Source organism: Dermacentor albipictus, chromosome 7 (genome assembly GCF_038994185.2).
Source record: "Dermacentor albipictus isolate Rhodes 1998 colony chromosome 7, USDA_Dalb.pri_finalv2, whole genome shotgun sequence".
NCBI classification, from domain to species: domain Eukaryota; kingdom Metazoa; phylum Arthropoda; class Arachnida; order Ixodida; family Ixodidae; genus Dermacentor; species Dermacentor albipictus.
The window spans coordinates 69310826-69320552 of record NC_091827.1 but is presented as its reverse complement, the minus strand read 5'-3'; the positions used below and the strand labels follow the sequence as shown (position 1 = coordinate 69320552).

General features: G+C 46.6%; 1 long non-coding RNA gene across 1 annotated transcript; it reads right to left on the bottom strand.

The window, feature by feature from the left end:
* Positions 1-4994: 4994 nt before the first annotated feature.
* On the bottom strand, positions 4995-8049 carry LOC139047486 (uncharacterized). The gene is made up of 3 exons (XR_011507172.1): positions 7532-8049; positions 5911-6120; positions 4995-5092 (listed from the first exon to the last, which is right to left on the bottom strand). It is a non-coding gene; the product is annotated as an uncharacterized lncRNA (long non-coding RNA).
* Positions 8050-9727: the final 1678 nt, after the last annotated feature.

The following is a 9727-nucleotide window of genomic DNA, read 5'->3' as shown; positions in this document are numbered from 1 at the left end:
AAAATGAAACCCTCTTTTTTTTCACTCCCAGTTTGACGCTCTTCATCAGATCGGCTATTGAACAATCTTCCTTTTGCTCGCGAATCAGAGTTTCTCTTTCAACTGCAGCCAGCTCCTGCCAGCTGGCGGAAACCGGAGCGAGTAGGGATCCTGCGTCGCCTAACTGCGGCGTCGTGTCCTTATCGCGGCTAGCACGGGACGCGTCACTCCCAGTCACTTCCAGGACACGCTCGACCAGGCCAGCCTCCGAGCTCTGCCTCTCCCGTGCCTGCTCGCCACTCAAGTTACCCTGATCAGACCGTGTGCCGCACCGCTGTTCGCTCACCGACTCAAAGTCAAGTTCCCTCGACAGCTGGCGCGCTTTGGATCGCGTGAGGGCCATGTACGCCACGTCGGCAAAGAATGATTTGCCCTGATCCTTCAGCAGCTGCTCCGAGCTATTTGAGAAGAGGTAGGGAAAGTGCTCCGGGAGGGCGGCAGACACAGCGGCTTCTGTGTTAAGTTTCCCAAACTCTCCTTCAATGGTAACCGTTGCGATCGGTAAACAGACACTCTCCTCCTCGGCCACTTGCCGTATCCAAGCGCACTCTCCCGTAAAATCACTCGAGGAGACGAAAGACGGGTGGACAACGTCCATAGTTGCTGCAGAGTCTCGAAGTGCTCGGCACTTCTTGCCGTTTACCTTAATTTCCCGCATATATGGCTCCAATAGTCGTATGTTTTTGTTAGTTTCCCGTATTGTCGCAAAAGCAATTTTCTCTGGGCAGCTCGCTGCGATGTGCCCTTGCTTTTTGCAATTGTAGCAAGTTAACGGCTTCCGTTTTTCAAAAGAACGCGTCGTATCGTTTCGCTGCTTGGGACCATCGTTAGCATTCTGAGATGCATTCTGTCCTTCCCTTACAGTTTCTTTGGTAAGAGACTCATCTTTCCGAAACTCGCGACGCGTGATTTGCTTCTGTTCGTCGGACTTCCCGGAAAACCCATCTCTTCTATCAGCTTTTTCTACGCGCACTGCCTTGCTGTGCAAGCTGCGGCGGGTGTAATACTCTTCCGCTAACTCTGCTGCCTTGTTTAGCTTAACTTCCTTTAGCCTATCTTGCAGCCAGAGCCGGACATCCTCATCAATGCAACGGTAGAACTGCTCCAACGCGATGCATTCGACAATTTTGTCGCGGTCGTCGTAAACCTCTTCGCCCTTCAGCCATTCCACCAAGTCGGCTTTTAGACGAAACGCGAAGTCAACATTCGACTCCTTGCCCTTTTTTGCATACCGGAACCTCTGCCGGAAAGCTTCGGGCGACAATTTGTACTTCCGCAGTAGCGCTTCCTTCACATCACTGTAGCTCTCAAACGCCTCTTTCGATAAGCAAGTTATTACGTCTGATGCCTCCCCAGGAAGCAAGGCTAACAGATTCTGTGCCCAAAGGGATCGCTCAATGCTATTCCGTTCACACACGTGCTCAAATTTCACGAGGTATTTGGCCATATCCTCTCCGACGACAAAGGGTGGAAGTTGATCGCGTATTCTTGGAACATTAGAAGTGAGACTAGGCGCCGGCGAGTTATTTCGGATCTCCAACTCTTTCATTTTAAGCTCGTGCTCACGTCGCTCCCTCTCTGCCTGCAACTCCCGACGTTCCTTTTCTCTCCTTTCCTCCTTTTCCTCTTCGCGACGTTCCTGTTCTCTCCTTTCCCGCTCGCAACGTTCCTTCTCCTCCCTTTCCCGACGTTCATTGATACCCGCCAAGGCCTCTGCGGCTTCCTCAGCCGTTACGTCCCCAGTCCTCATGACCTCAAGGATCGCATTCTTTCTTTTGGTTGAGCCCAACTCAATGCCCAACTCCTCACAAATTTCGAGAAGTTCCTTCACCTTGTACTTCTCCATCGTTCACACTGTCCTCCTGCTGTTTACCCTTTTTGAATATACCTGCCGTACGCTACTATAACACTACTAGTAAGACATATGCAAGTATTTCACACACTGCCCTGTTTACCCCCTCAGCATCCCCTGGTTTTCAAAACACTCTTACTAGGCTTGAAACACACAAGGTTATCACAATGCAACACCAAATCCTTCCCTAAGCTACTATAACCTGTGTCAGAGAAAGTCTGGTGTTTGAGGTAAACTTCAGGCACTCACCGCGCCGAGGTAGCTGATGCCGGTCAATCCCGTAGCTGCCATCCACTGTTACGGACTTTGCACCGCTGCACCACGATTACGACTTTGTGGTCCCGTAGCGCTCGTCACCCGTTTTGTGACAGAGCGTTGGTAGCGAAGACTCCGAGCCAGGCGTCGATGAGAATAACGAAAGGGATTTTATACATTATATACAGGTCATTGTACAGGACAAGATCGGATCGGCACTGGGGCCGAGAGCTCACACAAACGCGACTGTTCCCGCACGGCGACGTCCGGCGAAAATGCGTGACACATCTCACCCCAGTCGGGAGCGACACTGTCTCCCGGTGGGTCGGCGGATCCCGTTTTTCAGGCAGCGCGTCGCTGCTTTTATAATCCCCGAGGAACCATTGTCACTCAAACGGCCCAATACAAAGTCAGCACACGACGGTCGTCCGAGGGGTCCAACCAGCGACCGCGCTGGCCACCCGGTTCAAAGTTCGCGCGCGCGGAGACCTCCATGCAAAAGGAGGTGCGGCGCCGGGCTGTCTGGCACACGCTGACACGTCTAAACACGTCGCCTGCCGATGCTTCTCCCGCAGGACACCGCTGCCTGACGGCTCAGCATCTTGACTTGTGAAGGGAGAATTAGGGCGCTCGCAGGATAGATTCTGCATCTTGCAGATTCGGAATCCGGGCTTGTGGTAATGGCACAACACTGCGCAGTCACGTGGTGTCTTCACTTTTTATTTATTGTGCGAAGCATACTAGCCGCACAACCACGCTCTTCCTTGCTGCGCTGCGCGCGGCCGTGAAGCTACCATGTGACGTCATAACAGCTGCAAAAGCGGAGGCTCAGCTCGTGCGCTCGCTTGCGGCCGCGTAGCTACATAGCCGGCTCTCAGCTCGTGCGCTCGCCTGCATGAGTTGTTTCTTCGTCTAGCCGAACCAAATATAGCCAAGCAACAGCAGTTCACCAGGCTAAACAGTGGTGCAACAACTAAAATAAAGGCTAGTATGCTTCGCATCCTGGGCTTAACCTTAGCTAAGCCACAGCCATTTTTTATTTATTTATTTGCATATCTCGCTGACATTATCTTTGCTGAAAAAAAACAATGCACACGATGTGTACCTTGCAGGAAACATCTCATTTTGACACATCTTACGGTTTTTTTTAAAATAATTGCTTACAATAGTTCCTTATAATTTCCCAACTGGAAGTCCGCAACTATATAATTAGCGGCGGTTTCTCGATAAGACTCCGAACCACATGCGCTTGGTCTTATTCGCGCGGGTTGGTCTGTATATATTTTACAAAGCTTGGCGCACGGTAGCTGTGAACCACTGCATATTTATTTTGTATTTATGTGTATATCTATATTTTCAAGGCCCGTAGAGTCACTAAGAAAAGATAATTAGAACAGAACACGAGAAATGCAGAAACACACACACACACACACACACACACATATATATATATATATATATATATATATATATATATATATATATATATATATATATATATATGCTCGGCGCCTGCAACGTTCCAGCGCGTGATGGACACGGTTTTAGCAGGATTGAAGTGGCAGACCTGTCTTGTTTACTTGGATGACGTCGTCGTCTTCGCCGGAAATTTCGACGATCACCTTAAGCGGCTTGCGACAGTATTAGAGGCCATCAAGTCATCAGGGCTCACCCTGAAGCCGGAAAAGTGTCACTTCGCTTACGATGAGCTTCTATTCCTAGGCCATGTCATCAGCAAATCTGGAGTACGCCCCGACCCGCAGAAGACAGCTGCCATCGCAAAGTTCCCGCAGCCAATCGACAAGAAGGCAGTGCGCAGATTCCTTGGCATGTGTGCCTACTATAGGCGCTTTGTCAAGGACTTTTCACGCATCGCTGAGCCGCTGACGCAGCTAACTAAATGCGACGTCGAGTTCAAGTGGGAAACGCCGCAGGCCGAGGCATTTCAAGAACTCAAACGACGCATGCAGTCGCCGCCCGTACTTGCGCACTTCGACGAACACGCCGATACCGAAATCCACACTGACGCCAGTAGCCTAGGCCTCGGCGCCGTCCTGGTCCAGAGAAAAGATGGACATGAACACGTGATAGCTTACGCTAGCCGGTCGTTGTCAAAAGCGGAAGGCAATTATTCTACAACCGAAAAGGAATGCCTCGCCATCGTTTGGGCTACAGCGAAATTTCGCCCTTACCTATATGGCAGGCCATTCAAAGTCGTCAGCGACCATCACGCCCTTACAAAAAATTTTAGTAACATTTTATAAACCGTCTTTAGACAAATGTTACTAAAACCTATCGACATTCTATAAAACGTCTTTAGACACCGTAACAACTTCCTAGTAACCTCCTGCCGACTATTGGCCACCGATATTGAATTGAAAGTATAGATATAAAATGTCGGTAGAATTCTTACCGACTGCTTATTATCTTATGTCGTTAGAAAGTGTCAACTGTGAAGCGACTATTTATTGACCACCTTTATACATCCTAACTACTTGCTAGTAACATCCTCTCGACTATTCGCCACAGATAGTTGACAGGATATTACTAGATAGTCGTTAGGATGTATAAGGTGGTTAATAAATAGTCGCTTCACAGTTTTTAGAAAGTACATAAAAATTTTATCCAGAGGTAATTACTTTTGCAATTATATATTGCAAAAGTAAGCTTTGATTATCTCTGAATAAAATTTTTATTTGCTTCCTAAAAACTGTGCAATGACTATTTATTAACCACCTTTATATATCCTAACGACTTGCTAGTAACATCCTGTCAACTATCTGTCTTCGGCGAATAGTGATTGCCAAGTGGCTAGGTGTGGCATGCAACAGAAGAAGACGGGTTTCCATTTGTGCTTGAACACATCCATTTAATATCCCCGGGCTAGTAAGGGGGACGAGTTCTCCAGCTGCCCTGGAAGTAGGCTGAAATGTTGCGTTGTGTAGTCTAGAAACGAGAAGAAAAAGGCAATATATTAGTTTTGCTACAGTGACATGAGACAAGAAATGCCATGAGAAGTGCACAAGAGACAAGCTTTCAATCCTGTGAGCTATAAACATCTCCAGCTGTTTTGTGCAAAGTCCTAAAAATGCATGAAATGACTGAATTCGTGCATTAAAGCTGGGAGCGTGATGGATGTGCATAACACCAACAGATGCACGACACATAAACTCTATCGTACCAATTGTCATCTACAAACAAAACCTGTAAATCAACTTCAGTTTAATGAACTTCGATATTCGTATTGTGACTAGTACATGGAAGTTTCATGTGTGAATTATCTTAGGAAAGGCAAGGTGTCAGTCATAACTATGCTGCAGCTTTGCTTGGGCACAGGTACATAGAAGAGTTGATTTTTATGTTGCACTTAAGAAACACGAAATGATACAAGCAACATGTAAGCAGTTGAACAGGCATTACGGACGTTCTACAGCAAGATTACAAAATGCCTTTGTTGTGCAGGCAGACATTGTCAAAGTGAGCTTGTTACTAAACATGTTAGCTTTCCACAAGACAGGATATTATATTATCAGTGCATTCACATGACCAGGGCCTCTATCACAAAAATACACATGCCAACAGTAATGACAATTTTCTAGTTATGGTGGCAAAGCTTGCATTATAATATGCTATTATAATCAGGTTAATAGCTATTTTAGCAGGAAAGAAAGGAGTATACCCTAAGATAGCATTGAAATTAGCATGAAAGGAGTTTTGTTGAAAACTGCACAAAGAATATTAAGATGCTTCTTTGTGACACATACCTACTATGGTGTTGACCTTCTTGGAATCCAACAGATCCTTCTGTGGAAGGCATTTGACAGCCGCCCAAAGAAGGACCTCCCTTCAACGTCTTCTATTGAAAAAGGAGCTTTAAGGAGGCCCTCCGCGAAGTGAAAGCCTGAGTTGTCAGCATCCAGGCACAGCCTCTTCAGCAGGCCCTTTTCAACGTATACACCGTCACCGATGTCTACCTGTGAAAGAATACAACAACCAAAGATTCATTTTATACGCATTTGATCAAGGAATGGTTAGGAAGTAGGGTAAGGTTTGCAAAAACGGAAGTCGCTGCTTCTTGTTGATTCGGTTTAAAGAACAAAGCAGCCTTACGTATACCATACATGCATTGTACTGAGCTGTGTACTTTTACGTAAGACTAGAAAGTATTGGGAACTTCAATGCGAAAGAAAGACATGCATCTGCCTAGAACTAAGCAAATGTGTGCCACCCCTTGACACAGAGTGAGATCTGGTGCTGTTTTAGTGATTAGCAGACATTGAAAGCTTCAAGCCTCATCGAGTATAGGGCCAAGCTGTGCTCGATTAGTGGCGCACAAGTGCTCAAGAACTATCAAACAAGATGCAATTGTCTTCAAATACAATTCTGACTTCCCCTTGCAGGCATGCACTTTTAAATTTACTGACTGCACTTGGGTGTAAAGATTTTGTCTGACAGAGTGAATAAACAATATACGCAAGCAGCATTTTCATAGTTAGCGTAGTCTTTAATAGGTACTGATACCTTCAATTTAGAAAGCGCTGTATATTGGGCCTCATCAAACTAATTTCACAAAAGGTTTGTCAAGGTAGAAGCATAGAACTTTAGTCATTAGAAGACAGGTGAAAGTAGTTAATTATTGCAATTATTACTGAAAATAAATTTCAGACAGCTCATCCCAATGAGAAATGGATGCAAGCAGTTTGTACATGCCACATAAGCATTTAGATATCAAAAATAGGGATTAGAGAAAACCTTCCCTTAGAGGTTCATTATTACAAGCAGCCATGCCCTCGAGTAAGACATAACTTCTTTTTCTGTAGGCAGAAAGAGGCTCGAGTATTTTATTGACACATATATGTGCCCATGCATATATGTCATCTCTGTTGTAAACCTTTTTTTCATGTACATGCAAGGTGTGTTTATAACATCTCATTGTGCACAAAATTTGCGTAATAATTTAAAGACCGCGATTTTGTAGCGATGGTATTCCTTTGCGCTATTCGTTAGTAGGCTGACCGACGCCCCGGCCCGTGCTACGTACTGCAGCTGCCGGCCGTTAGCGGTGGGCGAGAAGAGTGATATAGAATCGAGGGGTAAGTATTGCTACAAAATCGCAGTCTTCAAATTATTACGCACTGCCGAACGAACACAAACTTTCAATGTGTTTTCATAATTGTGTGCCCATTCAGGCATAGCAATCAAGGCGGGTAGCAGAATGCAAGTACGCTGTAACATCAGAGGAAGCTTTCGCGAAATTGCTTGCTAAATGTGCACAGCAACATGGCTAACATACGATAGGAAAGCGCTTTGCTCTAGCTAGTTACACAACGCTCATTACGCAAATCATAAGCTTCAAGAATGCGCGCAAGCGCCAAACTTGCTTACCTTTCAAGACTTGGCAAACGCTCCTTCGTCTAACAGGTACAGAAGCACCGACGTTTCTCTGGCGCAAGCACTGTAGAACTGCCGATGAACTCCAGCTCCACAAAAGCACAACCTTCAACAGTCTTCCAAACACTACAATTCGAAGCCCCAGTACCAGACTTTTGACGAGAGCGCCGGCAGAACAGCTCGGCAGAACAGCGCCGGCAGCAGCTCGGCAGAACAAAGGCAGTTCGGACGGGAGCTGTACTAGGGCACTCACTGACGACACTGGTGGATCGCTCGAAACACACGGCGAACTAATGGCGTTACACGAGTCCGGAGGGTATGGGATGGTCACTGCACACAACAAGCAGCACGTTTTGTCTAGGCACTTCTAAAATTTACCTCAAATACCACCTTACTGCAGGGAGCACTTACGACAACCAACGTGGTGTGTCGACCAAACAAATACTACAGTAGCGCCACTCTGCGGTTTTTTAGAAAAATGTATCTTAAATGAAAAAATTGCGTGTTTTTTCCTAATAACATTTGATAGAGTCTTTTAATAAATTTATTTGGTCCAGAAGTGTGTACTTTGTACTTTGTGATACGAAGTTTAAGGAAATGTATATATAATAAAAACTAAGCGGATGTTGCCTTCAAGATTCGCAATTGCTTCAGGTGCATGCAGGTTGCAAAAGCATGGCCTTCGAGATCAGACTGTCACTCAAAGGAAGCCGTAGTAGGAGGCGGAGAGGCATTTAGGCCCCAATAATTGGGTTTACAGTGCCTAGGTAGGCTTCCTTATTTATAAAGTGTATACGGGGACTTCAGGCGAACCATGAGCGAGCTATACAGACGCACGCGGTACGATTCGGTGTCCGATCCGACGTGCGGCGCTGCATGCTACGGCATGAGCGGCGCGTAAGTTCCGCCCACATCCAACTCCCCAGCTTGAGTTGATATCCAAGTCGAGAAACGCAATATAAACAACTCTGCACCACACTGCTTCGCTTTACGCGAAGGCTGTCGATAAACTTATGCCCCTGTGAGTGACAGAACACTTCACGACGGCGCGTTGTCCACTGACGGCTCCGCTAAAGCCAGCGATAGGGCCGGTAGGCATAGCTAGGCGGACGCTGCAGCCGACGGCGCTTGCGATCCAGTCCGAGCTCGTCGAAGAGTGCTTATTTTTGCCAAAACAATGAACACTGTACACTTAGGTCGGCCGTAATTAGATACAATTGGTTTACTCGACGCAGTCGTTGCGAAGGGCAAACGTGCAAGCGGCCTCGCTCAGACGGTCGGTGTGTGATGTCTGCTCGCGAAATGCCCTCGCGTCGCGGCTCCCGATCTCACCAGTAGCTTAGCGCTAGTGTACTGGTTTGCGTAACAGGCACACGTTCGAGATAATTTTACTGAACTGGTAACTATTTCATGTCAGAAACAAACTGCAGCAGGCAAGGAAAAAGAATAACTGCGAGAAACCGGAAAGCCAGCACCGCCTCCGTGGAGGGAACGTCAGAGAACGTCACATGCCAGCCGCGCTGCCAATGGCTGCGGCCAGACGACGGTGCAGTTGTCGGACACGTCGAACGATGAAAATCTGCCCGGTTTGTCGCACGCCGGACGTCCGATCCGACGCTTCGGCACGGCAAAACACCTCGATTCGGGCTGCAGTTTCGGCGCGTCAGACGCCGGATCGGACACCAAATCGGACCGTGTGTCTCCCGCTTTAGTTGGCGAACACGAGCCGATCAGCGCGCCGTCTAGTGCGGTGGTGCATGGCCTACGGGCTTCTTTGACACCTACTGAGCACAAATTCATGATCACCGCTCATATACACGCTTCCCATGGCACTAGCTCTGGTGTTTTCGAGAATACGTGCCCACATCTTGAATTGGTGAGACCATATTTTCTCTTAGCGTCCGGTATTAGAAGCATTTTTTTTCTATGAACATTCTGCTATCATCTGTTACTAGGAAGTTGATTAAAAATTAGGAAAACAGTTACTGTGCAAAAAAAAACATTTTTTTTTAATGCAGCCAGTCTTTGCATATTCATTTATAGTTCAGATGCTGTTATATGTTCATTTTTCACTAAATCATTTTTAACAACTTTGTAGTAACCAGTGTTACTAGAAAGTTGATTGCAAATTGTGGAAAGTTACACCTGTCCATGAAACAACACTGTCTTGCACCAGCTATGTTCACTGAA